Raw genomic sequence first — 27,819 nt, 5'->3', positions numbered from 1 at the left:
TAATGCATTATTTAACCCCTTAATGACATGGCCCCTTTTTTTCTTTTTTCCCCATTTCTTTTTTTCCTCCCCTCTGTTTAAAAAATCACAACTTGTCCCGCAAAAAACAAGCCCTCATATGGCTGTGTGAATGGAAAAATGAAAAAGTTATGGCTCTTGAGACGCAACTGCAAAATTAGTTGAAATTCAATGATTAGACCATTTTAAAAAACCTGCCCTGGTGGGCACGACAGGGTGGTAGGAAACCCGCCACTCAAGGGGTTAAAGGGGTTGTTATGGGAACACTCTGATCCCTCTAACTTCACTGCCTGTTCCAAATTGGTCATTGTAACTGAGACTGACGCAATGCTTGTATCAAAACCAGTACACTTCTGATTTATTAAGAGCATCATGGCACATATATACTCCCAATGACGTAGCAATAGAGATACATGTCCTTAAAGTTATAAGAACTCATGATAGGCTTATTTCCCCCAGTCGTCTCCACGACAGCACCAATTGAGATTGCCTCCTCCTGATAGGACAGGAACAAACTGAGAGGTTAAAAGCTCCCCCCCTTCCCCACTTTCCTCAGTGTCTTCCTGTCCTGCCAGGAGGCAGGATCTCTGAGAGGAGCTGGTGGAGAAGCCAGCCAGGATTACTTACAGGCGGATCGGAAGGCAGTGGCTCACCCTGTCCTCCCTTCCCAGCCAGACGACTCCCGGGACGCCACATGGGGTGGTAACCCCCGGGCCAGGTTCCTCCCGCGGCGGCCCATGGGGGGTACAAAGCGGGAGCCTCAGTCCCCCTCGTCCTCCCTGCAGAAGTTACAGCGCGGCGCTCCAGGAAGCCCTCCGGCGGGGGGCGGGGCGCCGCGTCACGTGTCCAGCGCGATGACGTCATCGCATCTGCATCAGGAGCGGAGGGGGCGGGGCTTAGCGCAGGAGCGCAAAAATTAAAAAAAAAAAAAAATAGGAACCTGAGAGAAGCCAGAACAAACCAGCACTACAGGTCGCAGGGTGTCTGCAGCACTGGTATAGTAATGAGTGCTCCAGCCCCAGAGACAGCTGAAACCTCAGCCTCAGCGGCCGTAAGTAGCCAGTGCGGCAAAAAATACAATGCAATTATCCAGTGTATTGTGTATGGAAAATTGCATATTTACCCGCAAAAAATACAATGCAAATATCCAGTGTATTGTGTATGGAAAATTGCATATTTACCCACAAGAAAATGCTTTATTTGTCAGGGGGATATAAAAAGACATCACCCCCCAGAACAAAACTCAGAAAATGCGCGGATTGCGGGATAAAACTGCCAGCTACGTACCAGAGGCCTCTATGCAAGGCATGCGTAGCTAGGCTAGTTAAAGAGGAATCAGGAGGACGTTAGGAAGCTGGTGAAAGAAGAGGTAGATCAGCCCTAACGTCACAGCTGGCGCCGCCAGCGAAACGCCAGAAAAAGGCGTATGTTCCTGACGAGCCTTCCGACTCAGAGAGTTCCATCGGTCGGAGCAAGAGGAACAGGCGGCCGAGGAGTCCTCAGATTAGGAGGACTACAAAAAATACTTATTCCATCAGGACGACTTAATGGAATTGATTAAGTCAGTCAGGGCTACACTAAAAATGGAAGAGCCCAGAGAACCACGTACCCTACAAGATGAGATATTTGGGGGACTAGGGGAGAGGCGCAAGCATACCTTCCCTGCCCACAAGAATATCACCAAAATAATCCAAAAAGAGTGGAGGACGCCGCACAGTTAAAAGATCCCATGGATCGCAAAGCTGAGGGCCTCCTAAAGAAATCATGGGAGGCAGCGGCAAACAGACTTAGGCCAGGGATCGCAGCCACTTGTGTGGCGCGAACTCTGGGGGTACGGCTAGAACAGCTACAGCTACACCTAACCAATAAGACGCCGAGGGAACAGATCCTAAATTCCCTTCCGATCCTGCGTATGGCAACAAATTTCCTAGCGGACGCCGCGGCCGAAACTGTCAAACTCTCGGCGACAGCTACAGCCCGGTCTAACTCAGCCAGAAGAGTGTTATGGCTGAAATCGTGGTCAAAAATAAGCTATGCACCCCAAAAACCCCGGAAGAAAAGCCACAGAGAGGGAAGACCTTCTTCCGGGCCCCAAGGCAACAGCCAGAGACCTACCGAGGCAGGGGCAAGACAGGCCGCTGGAGTTACCCCAAGGGGGGCAGAGGAAGGAATATCCTCTTTTACCCCCACCAGGGGGAGCCAAATCAGAGACCCTGACGCCATCCCCGTAGGGGCAAGGCTGGAGGGCTTTGTGGATCAAGGGGCCACGATTTCCGAAGGCCCATGGATCCCAAAGATCTTACAGCAGGAATACCGGATAGAACTGGTGTCCCTCCCCAGAAGAAAATTCATTATCACGGGAGGCTCCAAACAGTTACACCTACTAAGGCAAACCGTTGGGGACCTGCAACAACTAAATGCAATATCCCCCGTACCGCAAAACGAGGAGACCCAGGGCCATTATTCCAGGCTCTTCCTAGCAGGGAAACCCTGTGGGAAACAGCGGATGATAGTGAACCTGAAACCTCTGAACACCTGCATCAGATACAGAAAATTCAAGATGGGGTCCATCTCCTCAACGATAAGGTTGATTCCCAAAGGAGCCTACAGGGCATCCATCGATTTAAAGGATGCTTATTTCCACGTACCGATCCACGAGGGGTCCCGGAAATACCTAAGGCTCGCAGTGGATATGGGCAAAGGAATAGAGCACCATCAATGCAGACGCCTGCCCTTCGGGATCTCCTCAGCACCCAGAATCTTCACCAAAATTATGGCGGAGGTAGCCGCCTACCTGAGGAAGAAGTCGGTCCAAATAATAGCAGAGTCCAGAGCCTGAGGATAGTGTTAGAACTTCCCCAATCCTTGGGACGGATCATAAACTGAGAAAAACCCAGCCTAGATCCCGACAAACAGAAAACGTTTCTGGGTATAACGCTCGACTCAGAATCGCAATGCTCCTGCCTAACCGAGGAGAGAATGCAAAAAATCCGACTGCTAGTCAAAACCTTTTTACGGAGACCATTATGCACAATTCGGGAAGCCAGGTCTCTCCTGGGAAGCTTGATTCCAGACATTCCAGGAGTGGCATGGGCCCAGGCTCACACCAGAGCCCTGCAAGCCTCAGTCCTATCCACGTGGGACAAAAAGCGGTCCTCTCTAGGGACAAGAATGTACATTCCAAGCGCGGCGAAAACATGCCTGCGTTGGTGGGCATCCCCAGAGAACCCGCGGAGAGGGGTTCATTGGCTACAAAACCCAGCCACTCGCATCACAACGGATGCAAGCGCCTGGGGATGGGGAGCGCACGTGGGGAACCAGTTCTTTCAGGGCCCATGACCTCAAAGAACAAAAGAACAGTCCTCAAATCACAGGGCGATCACAGCAACCCACTTGAAGGGGACGCTAAACCAAAAGCGGCCTTTCTCAGCAGGAGGCAAATAGACCCAGGAGAACGGTCTCTCTCCCTGAAAGCATTCAGAATCCTGATCAATCAGTGGGGGACCCCACAATTGGACCTGTTCGCAACCAGGGAAAAATGCCAAAGTAAGCAATTTCTTCTCCCTCCGGCCAGGAGATCGTCCGACAGCAGTAGACGCCCTAGGCCAAGACTGGGGAGAAGGGCTGGTGTACGCCTTCCCCCCTATACCGTTAATCCCCAGAGTCTTACAATATTTCAGAACCCAGGTATGCACACTAATCCTGGTGACCCCCTTCTGGGCCAAAAGAAGCTGGTTCGGTCTTGTAGCAACTGAGCGTCCAGGACCCAGTCATCTTCCCTACCTGGACAGGTCTTCTATCGCAGGGCCCACTGAGCCATCTGAGCCTAGACAGGCTCCACTTAACAGCATGGCTCTTGAGGTATCCTCACCAAAAGAGAAGGGATTCTCAGAGAGAGGAGTAGAAACATTAATGTCCAGCAGAAAAAAGACTACCCACCTTATCTACCAGAAAGTTGGAGAAGGGTCTCCTCATGGAGACAGGGAAGGGATCGCGGGGATTCTATCCCGGACATCCCTCTAATCTTGGAGTTCTTGCAGAGGGGCCTAGAGACGGGCCTCTCTCCAAGCACCCTGAAGTTCCAGGTCACAGCCCTTAGCGCCAGATGTGACACAAAGTTCTCAGACAACAGATGGGTCAACAGGTTCCTAGCAGCAGCAACTAGATTACGGCCTGGGCCCATAAATCTTTTTCCAGACTGGAACCTTAACTGGGCCCTAGGGGCCATGACAACGGTACCATTCGAGCCGATCGAAGCACTACCCATAAAAATGCTTACTATTAAGACCATTTTCTTAGTAGCCATCACCTCCGCAAGACGGGCTAGCGAGCTGTAGGCTTTGTCCATTCGCCACCCGTTCCTGAAAATCTCGGCCACCGAATTAGTACTTAAAACGGACCCGGTGTTTATGCCAAAAGTAGGATCACATTTTCATAGGTCCCAGGACATAATAATCCCCTCAAATTTTAGTAAACCTAAAAACGAGGAAGAAAAAAACACTCAACTGCCTGGACGTTAGGAGAGCAGTCCTAGGCTACATAGAGGCGATAAGCCACTGGAAGCGGCACGACAACCTGTTCATCCAGTTCAGTGGCCCAAATAAAGGGAGCAAAACCGCAAAAAGCTCCATAGCCAGGTGGATCCACCTGGCCATCAGAGTCCTATAAGGCCCTCGGGAAGGAAATCCCCTTAGCTCTTAAAGCCCATTCTACAAGGGCAGTAGCATCCTCATGGGCCGAACATAGCTCCGCTTCGGTCGAGCAGATATGCAAAGCCGCAGCCTGGAAGAAACCCCACATGTTTGTTAAACACTATAGGGTAAAAGTGCAGCAGGACGAGGACAGGGCCTTCGGCCGCAAAGTCCTCTCGGCAGCAATCCCACCCTAGGGAAACTTTAGTTGGTACGTCTCAATTGGTGCTGTCGTGGAGACGACTGGGGGAAAAAATGGATTATACCTACCTGATAATCAGGTCTCCACGACAGCACCCGTACCTTCCCTCCCTAAATTGATAGAAAAGAAACTATATAATATAAAGAAACATCTATATATATAAAATTGAATGTATGTCTGTCTGCGTGCGTGCGTGTCTGTCTGTCTGCGTGTCTGTCTGTTTGTCCTTTATGCGCTACTACACCATTCATCCGATCGCCATGAAACTTTGGGAAGTTGTTGAGTACACTCCTGGGAAGATTATAGGCATAGTACAACTATCCTACGATAAATGGCGCGCGTGCGCGCGCGTCGTCGAAACTTACGACCCCCCCCCACGTAGATCGAATAAGTAAGCCACCTGCTATTGTGATGTCATCACTGATGTCATCAACATCGGACGCCCTTGAACATGCCCCAACATGTTCTATAAAGCTGCATTGTGATGCCATTAAGGCTCTATTATGACACGTACAGCTTGGAACCACTAGAGCACGCCAGCCAATTACCATTGGAGTTGGAAGTGGGTAAACAAGTACTAGGATATCTTCCTAAGAAGCCACAGCAGCCGGATAAATTGTATGTTCCATCCAACGGCTATTTTATTCAGCCTGCAAGGGGGAAGCAGCGGCCTACAAAATCTCATTCAGGTAGGTAGGTTCAGTTCTTGGAGGTTGGGGAATGCTTATGGGCAAGGCCTTATGTCTCATCCCAACTCGATTATTCAATTCTAAGCGCAAAAGAATTAGCGTCCAAATTTTATGTACGGAATTTAATTCTCTCACTTCCCAATGTCATAGAAACTTGAAATTTGGCATGAGCATTGATTATGTCATAAATGGGAAAAGCTAATGGGTCCCAACTTGATTATTCAATTCAAAGCGCCAAAGAATTAGCGTTCAAATTTTACGTACGGAATCTAATTCTCTCATTTCCTGATGTCATAGATAGATAGATAGATAGATAGATAGACTGTATGCAATAACCCTGATAGATAGATAGATAGATAGACAGACTGTATGCAATGACACGTACAGCTTGGAACCATAAATACTAGAGCACGCCAGCCATTTACAGTCAGTCTCCATTGGAGTTGGAAGCGCACAAGTTATTCAGCCCGCAAGGGGGAAGCAGCGGCCTACAAAATCTAATTCTCTCATTTCCTGATGTCATAGATAAATAGATAGACTGTATGCAATAACCCAGATAGATAGATAGATAGACTGTATGCAATAACCCTGATAGATAGATAGATAGATAGATAGATAGATAGATAGATAGACCTTGAAACCATAAATACTAGAGCACGCCAGCCATTTACAGTCAGTCTCCATTGGAGTTGGAAGTGGGCAAACATGTACTAGGCTATCTTCCCAAGAAGCCACAGCAGCCGGATAAATTGGATGTTCCACCCAACGGCTATTTTATTCAGCCTGCAAGGGGGAAGCAGCGGCCTAAAAAACCTCAGTGGTCGCTGCTGCCGTCATCTAGATATATAAAAACGAAGTATGTATGTATGTCTGTCTTCGCAGCAACGCGCGACGGGTACGCTAGTATATATATATATATATATATATATAATATATAATTTTATTTAACAAAAAAAAAAAAATTTAAGTTGAGCTCCTACCCCGGCAATTCGTTAGAATCCACTGAGGAAAGTGGGGAAGGGGGGGAGCTTTTAACCTCTCAGTTTGTTCCTGTCCTATCAGGAGGAGGCAATCTCAATTGGTGCTGTCGTGGAGACTACTGGAAACCTGATTATCAGGTAGGTATAATCCATTTTTTTCTAATGATTAACATATGTTAACGCCTTAAGGTGTGTATAACTAATAAAATATATACTTGCTGTCTTCCGTCCTCAGGCTCAGCTGTTCCCCGACAAGAAGCACGGTGGGAAGACCTTCTATAATGAAGCTATAATGTCCGCTCTAAAGATCCCTCAGGTACGAGCAGCACATCATGTACAGATCCTCATAATGTCCCTAACATTAGGGGAGATCAGGGACCACCAATCCCTTTCAAATTCTATATAATCACTAAATCGCGTGCATCTAAATCTCTATATAACTGGTCTTTCCTTATACCATTCTCCTATGATGTGGGATGTGCTGCAGGTGGCTGTGGTGTGTGGCTCCTGTACAGCAGGGGGCGCTTACATCCCAACAATGACAGAAGAGGCAATTATCGTAGACCGGATTGGGACTATATTCTTAGCTGGACCCCCACTACTTAAAGCTGCTACTGGAGAAGATGTCACTGCAGAAGACCTGGGGGGAGCAAGGATGCATTCCAGGTAAAAACGCTTTATACTTTGTGCGACTCCCTTCATAGTGAATGTTGCTATCTTTCTGATGCATGGCTCACTAATATAAATGGCGACTGTGAGTGTGGCTGCTCTATAACCCTATAAACAGAAGAGGGTGATGTTGGAATACCGATGGCCATTAGTTCCCATGTCTTAAGTATTGCGTCTCCCATCTCTGCCCAGAGTCAGCGGTTGTGTTGATCATTTTGCGCCCACCGAGCCTGAAGCGTACAGCCGCGTCCATATGATTTATTTCCACCTTAAATTTTGACCCAGAACCGGAGGGCGCAGCACAGTTTGAGGATCCTCTATACAACACTGAAGAGTTAGTGGGACTGGCGCCTCGAGATTACAGGCACACTCTGGATGTTAAACTGGTGAGTAATAAGATGGATAACCCTGGGGTCATGGGCCCTAAAAAGATGATTTTTTTTGTGTTTACTGTAAAATCTCTTTTTTGTAACCTTCATTGGGGAACATAACCACAAGTGTGGGGGCTAGCCTTGGGATTAAGTGCTGGCTCGGGATGGACGCTCATGGTTCCTGTGCCCCCCTATAAGGCGACTGAGAAAGTAAAGGGTTAAACAGTTACAGGATAAATCTACATATAGTACTGAGTAATGATGTCATATATACTCCATTCACATGCAAACTCCACTTGTGAGTTGTCTGTACTGCAGGTTAAAAAAATTAATGTTTTTATGACCTTGCAGTACATTATGGGATCTGGTCTGTTAGGGGGTTTACCTGTCAGCATTATGATAACTGACTAGGGAGCTATGTCTGCACTACCACGCCGGGCCACTGCACAGTGTATAGCGCTGTTTGCTTCTTGCACCATACAGGGTGACAACTGGCTAGGTTAAAAACTGATCGTCTGGGGTCCTGGTTGGCAGACGCTTGCTGAACTGCTGTTGATAACCCATTCTATTGATGGGTCACTAGTTGTTTAAGAGAAAGGAAACCCCTTTGGTGTAATGACATCATCACCAACTTGTTTGCGTTCATGCAGCCTGTCCAGACGGGCAGATCATCATCGGGAATTGTGAGCTTCTCGCTCGGTGTTTCATACTCTTATGTGAAATACTGAACAGTCAGAAAACGCAACGAGAAGCCAGTGTTGATTTATATGCCGGCCGAAACTGAACAAGTGCGCTATTCTCATTGGTCGTTCAGTCATTGGCTCATGTGGAAACTGAACGGTTACTGTGCATTTGTACGATTTTTGCCCTCCGCCGCAGATTGCCATGATGGAGGAAGTTGTATGCTGTATTTACTAGTGACCATTTACATGGCTGCATAACCCACTTGTTATCCATTGATATTTTGCCTGCAGATTCTCAGCCGACTGGTAGATGGCAGCAGGTTCCTAGAATTCAAAGCTGACTATGGAATTATATGGTTATATTCTTGTACATAGGGGGCAGTATTATAGTAGTTATATTCTTGTACATAGGGGGCAGTATTATAGTAGTTATATTCTTGTCCATAGGGGGCAGTATTATAGTAGTTATATTCTTGTACATAGGAGGCAGTATTATAGTAGTTATATTCTTGTACATAGGAGGCAGTATTATAGTAGTTATATTCTTGTACGTAGGGGGCAGTATTATAGTAGTTCTATTCTTGTACATAGGGGGCAGTATTATAGTGGTTCTATTCTTGTACGTAGGGGGCAGTATTATAGTGGTTCTATTCTTGTACGTAGGGGGCAGTGTTATAGTGGTTCTATTCTTGTACATAGGGGGCAGTATTATAGTAGTTATATTCTTGTACATAGGGGGCAGTATTATAGTAGTTATATTCTTGTACATAGGGGGCAGTATTATAGTAGTTATATTCTTGTACATAAGAGGCAGTATTATAGTAGTTATATTCATGTACATAGGAGGCAGTATTTCAGTAGTTATATTCTTGTACATAGGAGCAGTATTATAGTAGTTATATTCTTGTACATAGGAGCAGTATTATAGTAGTTATATTCTTGTACATAGGAGGCAGTATTATAGTAGTTCTATTCTTGTACGTAGGGGGCAGTATTATAGTAGTTATATTCTTGTACATAAGGGGCAGTATTATAGTAGTTATATTCTTGTACATAGGGGGCAGTATTATAGTGGTCCTATTCTTGTACATAGGGGGCAGTATTATAGTGGTTCTATTCTTGTACATAGGGGGCAGTATTATAGTGGTTCTATTCTTGTATATAGGAGCAGTATTATAGTAGTTATATTCTTGTACATAGGGGGCAGTATTATAGTGGTTCTATTCTTGTACATAGTGGGCAGTATTATAGTAGTTATATTCTTGTACATAGGGGGCAGTATTATAGTGGTTCTATTCTTGTACATAGGGGGCAGTATTATAGTAGTTATATTCTTGTACATAGGGGGCAGTATTATAGTGGTTCTATTCTTGTACATAGGGGGCAGTATTATAGTGGTTCTATTCTTGTATATAGGAGCAGTATTATAGTAGTTATATTCTTGTACGTAGGGGGCAGTGTTATAGTGGTTCTATTCTTGTACGTAGGGGGCAGTATTATAGTAGTTCTATTCTTGTACGTAGGGGGCAGTATTATAGTAGTTCTATTCTTGTACATAGGGGGCAGTATTATAGTGGTTCTATTCTTGTACGTAGGGGGCAGTATTATAGTGGTTCTATTCTTGTACGTAGGGGGCAGTGTTATAGTGGTTCTATTCTTGTACGTAGGGGCTGGATGCAATATTTCTTTTGTTAATACCTTATTGTTTTCAGGTTTGCAATATATGGGTTCTGCACAGTTTGTTTTCACTTTCAGTAACTTGGTAGGAATTGTGGCTAGTAATGGAGACCTGACCCATGATGCCTCTCTGAAAGGAAGCCATTTTGTACAGCTCTGCAACCAGCGCAATATTCCTCTACTGTTTCTCCAGAACACAACTTCTCAGAGTCTCTTACCTCCAAGTGTGTCAAAGGTGAGGTCTTAGTTGGACATGTGGTAAAAACCCACTCTTTATATTCCTCAGAACATTTCCCTATTAAATCTATAACCCTTTTGTTTTACAGGCAGAACAGCTTACAAACAGATTAAAAGCTCAGGCCTCCATGATCGCTGCTGTAGCTTGTGCCACGGTTCCCAAAATTACGGTTGTGATTGGGGGTTCCCTTGGTGGAGAGAGATTTGCCATGGTATGAAAAACTACAGGGCATTATTTCTATCTTTACATTTAAATGAACTCTGTCACCACCGGATGGGAACATAAACTGTTATGGTGCTGTTTGGTGAGGTGACAGGGAGCCGAGGGATGTATTATTTTATTGAATGGTCAGCTGCACCCCTCAAAGCTGTCTTTTGAGCGATAACCGTTGTGTCCAAATGCACGGACATCGCGCAGTTTTCGTGTACGAGTCGTTCATCGCTCAGTTCTAGTTTTCGTGATTTGAGCGATGAACTGTTGTCAGCGGTGCAGGCTGTTATCACAGTCGGCAGCGCCGATAAGATTCTTTCCCGGCGATTCTGTCCCGCTGGTAGTTCACAGCTTATGCGGAACAGCTGTATTCTTCGCCAAACGTTAGTGGAGGTGTCCCGCTCCGCCTGTATGGCTCTTAAGTAGCTACTTAGCTACTATAGACTATGCAAAGATGATCGCTCAAAACTCTCACTCAAACTATCGTTTGAGCGATCATCTGTCAGTGTAAATGGGGTCTAAGCCTTTCCCTCAAACTAAATTGCGTTCCCTTATTAGCAGCTGCCCAAAACATGATTTTTCTCATTTCTTTCTAGGTTTAGTGTTTCTTTTAAAAGGGTTTCCAAGATTAGGAAAAAGAGTCTCCTTTTTTGATCCTAGAAACGGTGCCAGTCTTGTCTATGAGCGATCTGGTATTACTGCTCAGACTCTTTCAGTGACTGAGTCTGAGCTGCAGTACTGGCCAAAGCCCATAGTCAGTAGTAGTGCTGTTTCTGCTAAAAAGCCGACCGATTATTTATTTTTTATCCTTGACATCCCTTTTAAAATGTCTTCACCAAGTAACTTGCCATCATTTGCTGTGGCTGCTCAAGTTAGAGTTTTTCTTCGACTTTTACTATTGATGTTCTATCCTCACCGTAGGTCATCAATAGTTGATCGTCAGGGTCCGCTACTCAGGAGCTCCTCTCATCAGTTGATTGAATGAGTGCTGGGCCGCCTTCTCAGGCCTGTGATGTTCCATTCATTAGTTACATGGCCTGTGAGTGATTGGAACTGAGCTGCAATACTAGGCACAGCCATCTTACGATGTATGGCGCAATGCCTGGTATGGACTGCAGTGACAGTGGAGCACACCTAAATGCCGCTGTCACTTCAGTTAGCTGATCAGTGGTGATTCCTAGTGGTTTACCCATACTGATCAACTATTAATGACCTATCCTGAGGATTGGTCATCAATAGTTTTGTCCCAGCAAAGCCCTTTAAACAATCCCAGAACTGCTCGCTGTATGCAGTTTGATAAAACTTTTTGATTTTTCAACTTTTTTTACAGTGCGGGAGATCATATGAGCCAAATTTTTTGTTCCTGTGGCCAAATGCAAGAATTGGTCTTCTGGATGCCACCAGGTTGTCATGGAGTGATCAGAAAGATGAAGGTTGGACGGACGAGAAAGAATTCAGCACGCAGCTAAACAGGTATTTAAGCTTTGGGTCTTACTGTATCGTTGCATGTGGCAGCCAGTCACACTTCAGCTCTTATTCCAAAATTGGATGTTGCAAATGAAAGCACAAATCTGGCAGGTATATTAATACTTCAGTAAGAATTCTGTAATCCTGGCACCAGTTACAGAGGAAAACATCCCCTGCAGTGATATTAGTCACTGGGAAAGCAGGCTAGGGTCTAGTATGACCCTGCAGCTCTGCCATAGCAGGGAATCCCGACGGTAACATGACTGCCCCCCCCCGTATATGTGCCGTGTATTTACTGTGCCTGTTCCCAAATGGGACTGAATCTCACTGTAGATGGGGAAATTCATTTTAGCGACATCACAGAGACCAGATCCTTTCCAGATTATCAAATATTTTAGATTAGCATGAAATCACAATATTTAGGAATTTTCTAATCGTTCTTTTGTAACTGGTCCTGTAAATCCCATATGATTTTGATGCCGATTTGAAATTGACTCAGTTCTTTTGGCAATTCTGTTGCAAAATACACATTTTGACAGTGGATTATTCTGCAGTGTCTTGCACAATATTCCGGTGTGTATCAAAACACCCTTAGGTTTCAACCTCTGCTGGAGGCCTTCTTCAGGCACAATGCTCTATATTTGGTGGAAACGCCCCCTTATGGAAGGACATATGTTTATTTTGCTATGTGTTATGGCTCCTGAGTTGGCCTTGCTATCTACGTTTCCCGGCCCTGTGTCTAAAATTAAGAAAAACCTTCTACTCTATCCTTGCCGCGTGGCAGATTATCGCAAGTTATGGAAATCATCTACTCCCCTTCTTGGTTGATATGGGTGGAAGCCCTCATTTCCATAATGCATATGGTAGAATTTAGGACAGAAAATAACAAGTATCCCATTTTTTGTGCCACTTGGTTACTGTGTTCTCTATTTAGATCTGAGAGTCTAATGATCGCTCAGATCACAGAGTTTTGCCAGTGGACCAACTGGCATGGTTCCTCCTGGCATATGATGACTGTGGCAGCCAGTCGCAGCAAACAAAGCACGGTTGTGCCCTCCCCCTCTCTGAAGTCAGGCAGCTCATCTCATAAATAGGAAAGTTGTAAAGTAACGCGGACATAACGCGGACATATGGTAAATGTTAATCGTACCAGACAAAATACCACTGATATAAACTAAATTATGCCACCAAAATCTACTTCAGAATCACTTATAAGTAATGGTATTTCAAAGTTATTACCACATAAAGTGAAACATGTCAGGTTTTAAAAATTGGCCCTGGTCACGTAGGCCAACAGGGTCCCTCCGTGTCAGTTCAACCAACGCTCCCGGTCAGCCATCTCAGATTTCAATGAAACTTTGCACAAAGATAGACCGTGACCCTAAACTAAGATAGCCAGAATATTAGGCTTCAAAGTGCTTTGGTTCACAAGATACAGGTCTTAATCTAGGGGGTTGTCATGTGATTACAGCCTACAGGTCTTAATCTAGGGGGTTGTCATGTGATTACAGCCTACAGGTCTTAATCTAGGCGGTTGGCATGTGATTAAAGGGGCGATTTCAATCCATTCCCAAGCCAGTTCCAATGACTCTAGAGCAATGAAACTTCACACACTAGGAGAACTTTTGGTGCTGAATCCAGCTAAGCTCCTCAGACTGCCACTCTTATCATCATTCTGCCACCATTGCATGTTAAAGTAGCTGAAAAATTCTATTGCGCAAAATAACTCATATTTTAAGCAGTAATAACTCATAATCAATGCAATCCAACTACGCTATGGATTTATCAATGTGTACTCCATAGAAATGTTTCTCATTATTCACATTATGGACCCAAAAGGATGCATAGCTCTTAAGATACAATGAGTCAAAAATGGCAAAAAAACACTTTTTTGCAAATTTTTCCCTTTTTCAAAGGCGAAAATCGGAATGTACTCCATTTTTATTTTTTTTCATTTTTGTTCTATTTGGAAGAGAATTTTTTGCTCTACAAGGTTCGCATGTTTTTCTCCTCTCCTGGCTGTTAGAGCAGGGGCGCGTCGGTCAGTATTCAGCAAAGCCACTACATTCAAAAGATGTATGTGCAGGTTTAAAGCCCATTAGTGAGGTCTGTGAAAAGGTGTATTGTGGTCTCTAATGGGTTAAACATCATCATATGGTGCGATCTCCACCACTGCACTGTCTCACCCCACGGGATACAACATGACTGGTCTGACTTTGTGTTGCCTGAATTAAAGGCTGGTATCACAGAAGGGGAAATAAAAAATAATTAATTATTGTTTGTCCTCTACAAACCTTGTTTTCAGGCCTTCCCACGGAAATGTATATTGTGGAATGGGATAATATTACTAATAGTGTTCGTGGGTAATGAAGCGTATTGTTTCTCCTTAGGGAGAGCACCTAGAAAGTGGGTGAGAAGATTTGCAAGGCCATCCATGCTCCTCTGGGAAATATGCAAATAAGAAGATGGAACAATGCCTCTACAGCGCCATCTATTGGAAGGCATCATTCCTACAAGTCAATGTCAGACCTTTTAACAAGCTTTGTAACAGTGACTGGGAATTATGAGCCAAAGCCAGAATCTATCACACTTGTCAGGTGTATACCATAGTTTGATTAAGCAGGACAAACTGGAGGTCCCTTCGAACTCTACCATTCTATGACATGGGGCAAAATTGCCTGAGGACGTGGTGAAGGCAAAATATGACAGAACATTGTAAGGAGGCGGCAGAGGAATGCAGATCTGAAGGGTGAAATTAGAAAATTTCTCAGATGTACCACAATGCTGTAAATTGAGTTATCGCGATGTGCCAGTCATGTTAAGGAATGCTACATATGTACAGGATCAATGCAAAGTAATCCTATCATAAGATATGGGACTTCTAGTTGAAACTAACTGCACCTTTATGTTGTTCCCTAGAGAGACCAAGCCTGAAAGATTTTCTTTTCCACACTTTCCACATGGAATGCAGGTTGCTATTTGAGCCTCCAATTCACTATCTCATCCAGACTCTCTTCCCTGTTCTTTGCTCCAATACAACCATCATGATGTTGGGATGCCTGGTGCTGGAGATGCCATGTGTTCCAGATAGACTGCACCTGCGCTGCACATGGGGATTCTGTGCATGCGCATGATGTTATTGAGGACAATGGACTGACATAAGTATGTGCCGATTCTCCATCTGCAACACAGGTTCACGCTGTCTAGTGAACCTGTGTTGCAGTTTTAGAATTGGTAAGATAGTGTACAGAGGGTTCAATAGTAGCACAGGGGTGTCACTGAAAACAAAATAAAGCCCACACAGGGTCTTCTAGATAAAAAAACTGCACCATAGAAGACAGCAGGTGTGCTGCTTGTTTTAAAAGTGATGTCATAAAGTTTGCAAAAAACAAATTCTACCACGTGAATAGAACAGCCAACGTAGTGGCCCAGAGTTAGTGGGGCCCCTCCATAATGTTATATGTCTGTCTCGTGCCATTGTCTTGTCAGTATTTTATGCATGGTATGGATTTGAGCCAAGTGTATTGCATCTCTGCTGGATTGAATGGGTTAATGTCTGGGTTATGTCTGGAAAATGTTTCACTTTGTGTGTAATGTGACAATTTTTATATATGTGTTTGCAAGGATGCTATGCAAGGCAGTCTAAGGCAGTTGGAAATGAGCAGAAGTTAGTGCAAGGAGTTCTGCAAGTCAGTGAGTAAACCCCATGGAAACTAATCGGTCTGTGTGTGGAGAGAATGGAGAAAGCTGAACGATTCCCTTCTGCTTGGCCTGGGGCCAATGCTACCACTAAGTATTAAGTGAGAGAGAGAAATACCGTTGCTTGGCAAGAGAAATGGCACAAGAAGCATGAGTGTTTACCGATATAAAGTAGGAGAGAGGGTTGCCAGGAGTGGCATCACACAAAGAATTTGGACTGTGGATTGTCCGGAATACCCCAAGAATCCTCCCTTTCGCACCACCCTATCTTGTTGTATCTGTGCCAGACTACTGATGTTAGTTGGAGTTTAACAAGTTACAGTAAACAGCAAGTCGATGGAGATGCTACCCTCCTGGCCTTGGAGAGACTCTGAATCCTCCCGTTTCTTGTTCATAGGAGGCAATATCACAGTAGCTGTAAAACTGCAGAAGCACAATGAACCCTTTAATGAACACCAGTGACTCTCTAAGATTTTTAAAAGATTTATTTAAAATGTTTGCAGATTACAAAATATGATGGTAAATAATTTGATGGTACAAAATATGATGATAATGCATGATCTGCACACATTTGTATGTTTTTTGGAGTGTGGGAGGAAACCGGAGTACCCGGAGGAAACCCACGCAAGCACGGAGAGAAAGTACAAACTCCATGTAGATGTTGTCTTTGGTCCAGTTTGGATCCAGAACCACCATGCTGCCCATAATGTTGATGGTAAATAATGCATGATCCTCAGGAAGAGGTATAATATATGGTTTCCCAGAGGCACAAAAAGAGATGATGTTTCCACCTCTTCTGGGCATGGCCTTCTGGCTGCTAGTGATGCCCTGGGAACCACTTTAGTCCAGTTTGGATCCAAGACCACCGTGCTGCCCATAATGTTGATGGTAAATAATACATGATCCTCGGGAAGAGGTATAATATATGGTTTCCCAGAGGCATAAGAAGAGATGATGTTTCCTCCTCTTCTGGGCCTGGTCTTCTGGCTGCTAGTGATGCCCTGGGAACCACTTTGAGGTCTTCTATGACTGATGTTGTAGTCTTGCTCTAAGACTATTATGATGGTATTTTCTGCCAATGGTTGTTTTTGGCATTGATATTTGAATGAATATTCGCTGACTTGTTCTGAGGAGAGAAATGAACAATCCCATTAGATATCGGTCATCTGGGTTGTATTACAAGATAAGGAGAAGATACATCCAGTGGACATTACCTTTCTATCAGCAACAATGGACACTCCAATAACAGGGAGTGCTGTCTTCGCAAGGTGTGCTGCGGGACGGATGACCATTAGATGTAGATATCATCTATCTACAGATGGTTGGAATCAGAGCTTTTAGTCATCTTTCAAGCTCTGATGAAAGGTGGTTTGATATTTGGTTGTGGGAGAAGACAGATCATTGAGGAAACTGTGTTTGATGGGACATTCCTGTTTCCTGGTCACAAGACCTAATAGAGAATCAAAATTAGTGATGGAGATATTCTAAAGACATACAAACACCCAACGGGTCATCTGAGACTAAACGATATAACATGGATTATATAGGAATACACTACCTTGCTGTCTTCTCCTGAATAGCTCTATATTTGATCTTTATATTTAGTTCCTCCTATTGCCCGCTAAAGAGATGTTGCGGGCAAAGTCTCCACCAGCCAAGGGGATTCTGTAGTGAGAAAGATATTGATGTAAGACATATGATAATATTAGAGGTAACCATCCAGTGGTATAACCAGCTGCCTTAAAGTCTGAGCTTTGGTTATAACACCCCAGTCATAATGGTGGGTTATGAAAGGATCCCACCAATATCATGCAACAAAACCATACTTACTCATCTGTGCCAGGCCTGAGCCCAACTTCAAAAATGCCATATACGGGTCGATGGTCCGATGTTTTAATAATGGGGCAAGAATCATATTTAAGGACTTGCACACCTACATCATTTGGGGTTTTATAGAGCACCCTATCCGTATATGATGGAATTCTCTGCTTTTCCGAAGTGTCATAATTGTCCGTTCCAATATCAAATTTATAGGTTGGGAGGAATTCAATTGCATGTTCTCTAAACCCTCTAAATATGGAGCCGTTGTTTTTGGCCTCATTTAGGGAGTCATGCTGTATTAGACTGGACATATCTCTTCCATTGATGTTGTGCAGAAGAGATTCAACAGTTCTTCTTTCTTCTTTGAGTTGGAAATTTAAATCCCCAAACCAAAAGACACGGTCGAAACGGGTGGTGACGTCAACTGTGGAAATATATAAACAAGACACATAATTAGTCTACATGAAAGCATCAAACTGAAAGCGATAAGTCAGGTAGGCAGATAAAAGTCACTCACAGGCATTAAAGTCGGTTCTGGTCTCTATTTTTCGGGGCAGTTGAAGGCGTTCAGTTATGATCTTATAATCCTGAAGTCTTTTGTGGACTGCTCCAACTGCAAGCAAAAATATGCATATTAGTAAATGTGGCTTCTTGGAATTCTCTGCACCAAAAACACTCATAGCACAGATCTGTTTGCATCATCCAATGTAGTTAAAGCAGTATTCTCATTTTGGCAAGTAAACCCCTATCCACAGACAAGGGGATAACTTTTAAATCTGTGAGGGTGTGATTCTTGGAACCCCTACCCATCTAAAAAATTTGTCACCAGCAGGTTTCAAATTTTTGACAGGAGGAGACCATATAGTCACACCACCACACCAGTTACTTCAATGGGACCACTTGAGATAGCTGAGTTCAAGCACTTGGCGATCTCCGGTAGTCCTAATGAAGTGAATAGGACCACCGCAGATTGCCGAGCGCTTGAACGCAGCTATCTCTGGCAGTTGGTGTTGAAGATGGGAATACTCCTATAAGTTTATCATCAAACAGTAGTGCTTTACATAGTAATGTATTAGTACCAAATACTTACATCTAAGATGTGTTGTGATGAAAAGGAATGATGTTCCAAAGATGTTAAACGCTACACCCAAGGCTCCTTTGGTCTTTATGTAGTGGAATTTTCTAGTTGTTACGTGGGCATGTTCGACTTCTGTATAAAGCAATTAAACATAAGAAGATGGGTCAGTGGGGGGTACAAGACTCTACAAGGGGTATATGAGGTGTTCCAACTAACTCAACTAAAGTTAACAGGACACTTTGACACATAATCATGTAAATGAAAGAAATAGGAAAATACCTGAACAAAACCCGATCAATTCCCTTCGTATAAACATGGTAATATATAGGACCCCATGCCCAGATGAATGGTGCATGATGTAATTGGGTCCGAGGGTCTGCTGGATTTTTTGCTCCCATTCATGTCTGCAAGAAAACACAAAATCAAATACAGATATTAATAAAGATGACATCAGATTAAGAGCCTCAAATCATCGGTCAGACGCTCTACAGTATAACCCTTGAGGTACATTGAGATAATGCAGAAGTGACCCTACAGCAAAGATTGTGGGGCGCTGGGAAAGATATTGAGTTGGTCGTCCCGCAGTCTAACAGCAGACTTGGGCCATATTCACACAGCTGAGTGCGAGGTGTGCCCAAGATTGTTGGATGCAGATTACATTGGGCTACACGTATACACTCCATCCGTGTGCTGTCTAATGTGCGGGATATTGGACAGTCACATGTACTATTCTCATTCAAGAATCGGACAAGAATAGGACAAGCAGCAATTTTTGAAACTCAGACTTTCGGTCCAAGTAAAAAATTGCTTGTTTGAATTCAAATGAATGTGTTTTTCCCATACAAGTTCTGACCCCCACCACTCTTGGGGATGAGGGTCTCGTGTGTCCCCTGTTTCGTCACTGTGAGGCTGCATGCGTGGTCGGCGCTCCATTCATTTCAATAGGGCTGATGAAATAGCTGACCGGGTGCTGCTTGGCTATCTTCACAGTTTTATTGAAAGCGAATGGAGTGCTAACTTGTGGATAGGGGATAACTTATGTGAAGACTTACCTGTTGGGATATCCCTCTTGTATTCCTATAACATAAATGTCATTTCCATAATCGTCATCGGAAGGCAGCAGCAGATCTTCTAAGTTTTCTGGAAACTTCTGCTCAATATAAACACATTTTAATTAATAATGGTTACAACTAAGTGCCAACCAAATTATCATCTTCTAGATAACATACAAATAGTTGTAGCGGCTCAGTTTGGAGTTTAATATTACTTCATAGAAAGTGAGAATTGATTGTCTGCAGTCGGTACAATACTGAGGTAGACTATGGCCGGGGTTGCAGACTTTGCATCAGGGGCAGTGATGTAGGTTGGTAGTTTGCAGTGGGTGTAGGAACTGTTTTGAGCCTAGGATTTTGGCTTGGGGTGGGATAAGACCTGATTATATGATAGTCAACTGCAATCCATAGAGACTTGGTTACTGGTCCAATTTACCAAACTACAGCTCGCTACGGTTATGGGGCTCAGTAATAAGTATTGTGTAGTTCTTCTCACCCTGCCTTCCATATTCCAGGTGGCAATGTAAACCTTCAGTTTGCGAGTCGGGAGATGTTTCTCGCAATCGATGACTGTATACTTCTGGAGAGCGATGTTTGGGTCATCCAGAGAGTAGATTTCTCCGCTCAGATTTTTGTTGTTATAAATCTGAGGGAGTTGATATTTTTTCGATTTCTTCCAAAACGGCATGATGACTGATTGCCGGGTGCTGTACTGCACTAGTGTCCTTTATAGAAGACTAGGGGATAGTCACGGTAAAATGGGACTGATCACCTCTAGTTCCTACGCAAGACAAATCGCTAACCGTTAAAGCAACAAAGTAATAATAAATACAATGTCGAAACCAACAGAAAGACCTAGAATGAAGATCAAAACAACAGATGAAGAAAACCTAAAGGAAAACTTTACATGTGATGAGACTACTGTGACATTACAATGCTTCTAGCTATAACTATTGGTGAGAGTCCGACTTACCGGTCACATCCAACTGATGAGTGACAGGTCTGAACCCAACACAACATTATATACTAAGACCGATGACATCACAATAGACAATGCAGATCATAGTGACATCACAATAGACAATGCACGCCAGAGTGACATCACTGTAGTTACAGGTTGGTTAACCAGAACCTTTACAGCTTATAGATTTCTATATAACATTTAGTGGCCTGAAATATTTTGTATATTAGTTGAAAACTAAATTCTGAATTTCACTATATAATGTAACTTTTGATGAATCTGTACAGTCCTGTATCAAACATGCATTAAACTTGCTGGCAATGTTTCTTAAGTTATCTAGGCATAATGATAAGTTTTGGTGAACCTGGACTAATATAAGGAATTACAGGCCTGTATTAAATTGATATTAAAGTTATTGGAATGCCCTTTTACAAGTGTGGAGCATAATGCTAAGTTCTCGGGGTTACAGGTAATGCAGATTTAGTGCTGCTACCCTACAAATCTATCACAGAATGCAGACTGCCGTGCTTTACATCCTGTGTTCTTCCTATGGAGAAGTCGCACAGGCTGCTATATTGATAATTATGGAGTGACTGCACTTTTTAAAAACATTTAACATCTTAGAGTGGCAAGTGAAAGGTTTTGATCAGAGGGGGTCCCACTGCTGAGACCCCTGTTGATAGCTGAAATGAAAGGGCTGCAATGCACACCCCAGCACTGTGCCCATCCAGGTGTCTATACTGCCTATTGGCTCTTCTCTGGAGTTGACGACGGACACACAGACTTCTATAGACATCTATGCACTCATCTTCATCTCTTGAGCATTGCCGACAAACAATAATGACAGCCGAAGGGGCAAAGACCTCATGCGAACTCTGCAGCCCCTTCATTTCAGTGATTAGCGGGGTTGTCAGCAGCGAGAGCCACAGAATCAAAACTTTTGACATATCACTCTGACATGTCAAAAGTTACTCTTTATATACTACTGATATATTAATACTAATAACATATTAATACTTGACTAATAGTAATTGTAACACCTAATGAGGCCAGGGAATAATTCAAGGTATCTAACATAACAGGTTAAATAGACTGGGGATGGGGATCAATAATGATGGAGTACTTACCGGTCACATCCAACTGATGAGTGACAGGTCTGAGTCCAACACCACATTATATACCCCAAGACCGATGACATCACAATGCAGGCCTTAGTGACATCACAATAGTCAATACATTCCGCAGTGACATCACAATAGACAATGCAGACCTTAGTGACATCACAATAGTCAATACATTCAGCAGTGACATCACAATAGTCAATACATTCTGCAGTGACATCACAATAGTTACAGGTTGGTTCTTGAACCAGAACCTTCACAGCTGATAGATTTCAATATAGAATTTTTTAATAGTCTGAAATGTTTTTTCAATTAATTAAAAATTTTAATGCAGACTTTTCTTATACAGTATAATGTAAAGTAATTAGTTTTTTTGCATCTAATATAAACAATTACAGTACTTGCATTGAAATATATTGGCATTGCTTCTTTACAAGTAGGGGGCACAATCACTGGTGTAACTATAGAGGTTGCAGGGGATGCAGTTGCACCCGGGCCCACGAGCCTCAGGGGGCCCATAAGGTCTCTTTTCTCCATATACGGAGTCTAGTACTATGAATAAAGCATTTTAGTTGGGGGCCCTGTTACTGGTTTTGCATTGGGGCCCAGAAGCTTCAAGTTACACCTCTGGGCACAATGATAAGTTGTTGGAGTTAAAGTCATGCAAATTCTATGTTGCTACCCTGTACATCTAACACAGGAATATGGGCTGCCATGTCTTACATCCTCTATGTTCTTCCTACGGAGAAGCCGCATGGACTGCTGTATTGATAGTTAAGACATTTGGACTCTGCTGGACGTCTGTGAGCAGCCGATGGGTTTCCTTGGTCTATTCATCCATCCAAATCAAATTTATCCTTAATTTGCTGTTCAAGACTTTTGCAAAGCTGGACGACAACCCCTGTTGGAACTTTAATGACTGTTGTATTGTCCTGAAGGGCAAACCTGCTTAGTAATGGGGTGACCCATCCGCTGATCCCATATATCATTGCATCAGTGCATCATTGTATACTTTGCATTTTTTCCCCATATCTACCACAGACCATCATCATACTGAATTAACACTCTGTTAGAGACCCCCATATAGTATCACGGTGGTCCTGTTTTTACCTTTAGAACTGCAACAATTCATCATGGCATCCATCCAGAAGTATCACAAAATGCAGAGGGTACCAAGAAAACCTTCCCAAAACCATTACTCCACCTCCACCATCCTTAATTATTGAAGGGTCCATCAATTCATGCTTCTTGTGTCAAATTCTGACCTCTCATCAGCCCAGTGCAACAGAAATTTGGATTTATCTGACCAAGATATGTTTTTCTGTTGATCAGTGATCCATTTTTTAGGCTCTTTTGCCCGCTGGAGTCTCAACTTCCTTATGCTTAATGTCCACGGGAAGGTCGAATTCCGCATGCAGGAGCCCGCAGCAGAATACGACCCTGCCTGTGGCCGAGGTCCCTGCATACTTGTCCAAGTCTTGCATTTTCTTTACTGCCGATGTGTGTGGAAGCGACGGCCGAGGCACATGTGCAGTACTTTTTATTTTTAAACTCCTGCTCTCCCACGGAATCTGCGGTCCATCCACAATTCCATTGACTTCAACGGAAGCCATCCGTGCAGGAACCACACTGAGATGGATCATGCTGCGATTTGATTATCGCATCCAAGGATCCGCAAATCAAATCAGAATATTTCCCTATGGGTGGCTTGATTTGTGACCCTTCATGGATCCTGCAAATCAAACCCACCCGTGGACATTGGGCCTAAATCTCTAAGACACAATGGAGCTGGAACTGGTCATCTACTGTTATAGCCAATATATACTAAGGATTGTCAAGTTGTACGTTTGGATACGTTGGTTGAGCCCCAGTGTTGTATTTAGTTGCTCTTGACTGTGCAGCGCCTGTGCATCTGAGTGATTCCTGACATCCTTCTCTGACCCCTTTCAGTGGTGATTTGCTTCCATCCACAGGATCCCCTTTCACTAGATATTTTTCTCGATCACGCCATTCTCTGTATACTCGCCTCACTGCTATACGAGTAAACCCCACGTGGTTGGCAGTGAAATCCTGACCTGGCTATTCCAGCACCGATGACCAGGCCTTGCTGGAAGTCGCTCAAATCGCTGGATTTTCCCATCTAATGTGGATGTATTTATTATGTGATAGCTTTGCGATGCAAGAGTGAGTGAAAACACATGATAATGAAACCAATGATTTTCAATGGTTTCATTCTCATTTGCAATGTTTTCACTGTAATCTCGCATTGCAAAATGGAATGGGCGATATCGCCCATTGTTTGCAATGGGGCCAGCGGCAGCAGCGCTAGCCCCTTTGAAAACAATAGGGAGAGCATTGCTCTCCCCTAACACAGCTGTGACAGTTGTGGCAGGGGATTCCCTCACCCCAGCGGGGCCACGAGGATAAAGGAATCCTCTGCCACAGCTGGGGCAAAAGTCCGTGATGCTTTCCCATTTCTTTCAATGGTGCCGGCACTGCTGCGGTCCCATTGAAAGCAGTGTGTTTGTAGCGATGATTTTCGGGGAAGGGCTTGAAATATAAGCCTTTCCCTGAAATTCATAGCAAGCCGTAAAAAAAAAAAAAAAAAAAGATTAACTCACCTAGGAAAGCTGTCAGTCTCTTCTCTTCAACCCCAGCAGTCTTTCAATGATGGCTGGGCACTGCCTCCTATTGGCCACCGCAACCAGGCCCAGAAGCCTTAGAAGGCCCCACTTGAATGAATGGAGCGGCACTGCGCATGCGTGACTGCCGCTCCATTCAATCTCCTCTTCACTGTAGGTGGTGCAGTAAGCTCACAGTGAGAAGCAGAGGGGGACACAGGACCCCCATTCTCAGGATCGGTGGAGGTCTCAGCACTTAAACGCCCACCAATGAGACTTTATCACTTATTCTATGGCTATGGGATAAGAGTCTATCTTGCAATAACTCCTTTAAGTATCAAATTTAAAAAAAACCTAAACATCACAGCAGAGTGCCAATTAAAGAGGATATGTCATGGGAGGAAAAGCAGCTGTGCTAGCTGCATAGCACTTCAACCGCGGCCTCACGTGTATTTTTTTCCATAATCCCCTCTTTTCACTCTAAAGGGCTCTTCTTAGGTCTGGCTCTTGGTATGCTGAATCTGTCAAGTGGGCCGTCCTAAACACTCACTGTTAACAGGTGATGTTGGACTTGATTGACCGTCGATGTCACCCATTGACAGTGAGCAGTGACAACTACCCACTTGACAGACTGACAGATCTGGGAGCCAGACCTAAGCAGTACCCATGTGGGCAGACGGAGATTAGCATGGAAAATCAATGGGAATAGAGTCAGCAGGGCTGCAGCTGCAGAGCCATATAGCCAGCACCGCTGGTTTAATCCAGTGACAGATCTTCTTTAAATATCTTAGCTTTTTTAAAAATGTAGCTCTTCCTTCTCCTCCAGCCTCTGTCTCTAGATTTCTGTACAGGGTATCATGGAGAGCACCTAGAAGGTGTTTGAGGAGACTTATAAGGCCATGTAAGCTCCTCTGAGAAATATGCAAATAGGGAAGAGGGAATAATACCTCTGTAGCGCCACCTAATAGTAAAAACCCCAAAACAGCTGTCTGTGTATGGATTCTGGCTTGGTTATCAATTTGTAGTCATTGTTATAAGGTTTGCATAAAGGGTCTGACATTGACTTGCAGGCTTGCATAAAGGGTCTGACATTGACTTGCAGGAATGCTGCCTTCCAGTAGGTGGCGCTGTAAAGGTATTGTTCCAACTTTCTTATTTGGATCACTGTACTAGCACTTCCAGAATGCTGTTGCACCCTTTTGTGTCTACTTGCTTCGGCATTACAGCCGCAGTATAATACACCTTCATACATTTGTTTGAGGTTGTTTCAGAGGTGTTGTTTATACTTGTTTTCTGAATTGTACATTTACGGGTGCAGCTGTAGTGTACAGAAGTTTATGTGTTAAACTTTCTGGATGTTTCTGAGTGATCTTTGTTGTCCTGTGCTTATGTGTATTGTCAACGTGTTCCATGTGAGTCAATATGATGTGTATTGCCTAGCTGCAGCACTGAATGGATTACTGTCTGGGTTATGTCTGGAAAAGTATCTCTTTGTATGTCATGTGACCTTATTTTATGTATGTGGTTGCAAGGTGCATGAGTGAGAGATTAGTTGTTGTTTGAGTCTGTCTTGACTGGTCCTATCCACCTGTCTGTCCTGAGAGCAGCTGGTCTGCACACAGACACCTGCAGAGCTTCTACCACTAACGTTTTTTTAAATGCTGCGATATCGTTTCGTTTTTTTCAATGGGGCTTTCTAATGTTAAAATCAAATCATACAAAAATCACAAAAGCACCAACTTGTGATTTTTATGTGTGCAATTTTTAAATTAGTAAGCCCCATTGTTAGGCAAATTCAACGGTTTCCTTCATATGCTGTTGAGCTCCGAATTAAAGGGGTACTGACCGGTCAGGAGGATGCAGACACACACAGAGACGATGCTATGTGCAAAAGCATTCTAAATTTATTGCGCTATGTGCTGAATTTTATAGTATTCTGTAAAGTGAGTGGCTTTATGCCAAATAGTTTCACAGTAGCAGGATAAACACCTGGATGTCGATAATACTTGTCACAGAAAGGGTTTAGAGTATCCCTTCTAAAACTTAGCTTTTATTAATGAAAATGTATATAAAAAGGATTTTTTGTGAATCCTAAAACAGACACAGATACAGACAACCAAAATTAGTATAACGTGACCGGCGTTATCTCCCGAAAAAATGTAAGCCAAAGTCAGGTATCTGGGGAGACGTTTTTAGGTAAAAAAGAAAACTCCCTTAGCGGATAAGTGAATCCTGTTACCCAGTACCTAAAAGGTAGTTATTGGCTGGGGATACGTTTTTGGTAAGACACATCTTAAGATAAGATAACAAGGCAGGGAACTTGGTGGTTGGCCGTTTTTGGCCCAATTAATATTTCCAGCTGCATACTCAAGGTAACATCTTGCATATATCTAGGCGAAAGTTGAAAACCATACAAATATATATGTGTTTAACTAAGTATTATAACGTGCAAGCAAAAGAGAGACATCATGGAGTCTTTTTAGGCCTACACCCTTCACAAATCCCCCATTTGAAAAAGTTCATCATGAGAAGAGTCCATATTCGTGGTATTCTAGGGTTCTGCTCCACTTAGTTATTCCTTTTTTCATTTCTTCGGGCTGGATTCCTACCGTCCTGGCTCTTTACAAGTGACTGTTTCAACGATATCGCAGCGAGAGAGACTCCAAATACTTTGCTTGTCTCCCTATTCTACAGAACATCCAAAAATTACAGATATTCAGAAAAATGAATAAAAGAAAATAAGCACAAAGTAAAATAACAGATTACATTACTACTGCTTCTGTATATAGTGCAGCTAAGAGTTTAATCAAGACTCTTTCTGGCGTGCCGAAAACATCCCATACATAGAGACATTAACAAAGGTATACATTGGCACCAACAATATACAAATGACATGTAATATTCCCACAAAAAAAGACAGCCTGTAGGTAACTTGACATGCCTAAAGTGACTAGGACTTTTTACAGTGTTGTTACATGTCCTTAAGATAAAAAGACAGGAAACTTTGTGGTTGGACGTTTTTGGCCCAATTAATATGTCCAGCTGCATTCTCAAGGTGACATCTAGCATATATCTAGGTGAAAGTTGAAAAGCATACGAATATATATATATATATATGTAACTAAGTATTAGTTACACATGCAAGCAAAAGAGAGACATCATGGAGTCTTTTTAGGAATACAGACTTCACACCATTGAAAAAATGCTGCGATATCGCAGCGTAAAAAAAAAAAAAAAGTTAGTGGGTAGAGGCCATCAGTATGTATGTAGAGAATATGGAAGAGGTTGAAAGGATAGCGGGCGTATGTTGTGGACCCCCTTGTTCTTCCCTATATGGAGGATTAAGAAAGTAAGAAGCCGCAAGAAGTGTGAGTTCCCACTGTGCAGCGCTGTGTGCGTTTTTCTAATCCGTGAGTGTGTACCGGTAGAGAGTCGGTGAATGTTTGTGAGAAGGCGTCCAGGAACAGAGATCCACAGAAAACTTAGCATGCGTAAGTCCCTCTGTCTTCCCGTGTTTCCCTTCTGTTACCCCACGTGTTCTTCTGCACTAAGTGTATTGCCAGTGGATGTC

At 43.5% G+C, this 27,819-nt stretch overlaps 1 pseudogene; it reads left to right on the top strand.

The window, feature by feature from the left end:
* The window catches only part of LOC136620318 (methylcrotonoyl-CoA carboxylase beta chain, mitochondrial-like), a 171,018-nt pseudogene extending 154,701 nt beyond the window's left edge, over positions 1-16,317 (top strand).
* Positions 16,318-27,819: the final 11,502 nt, after the last annotated feature.

The sequence above is a fragment of the Eleutherodactylus coqui genome, chromosome 3 (assembly GCF_035609145.1).
Source record: "Eleutherodactylus coqui strain aEleCoq1 chromosome 3, aEleCoq1.hap1, whole genome shotgun sequence".
NCBI lineage: Eukaryota > Metazoa > Chordata > Amphibia > Anura > Eleutherodactylidae > Eleutherodactylus > Eleutherodactylus coqui.
Note: the sequence above shows the minus strand (reverse complement) of the source record. Positions and strands in the feature narration are given on the sequence as shown.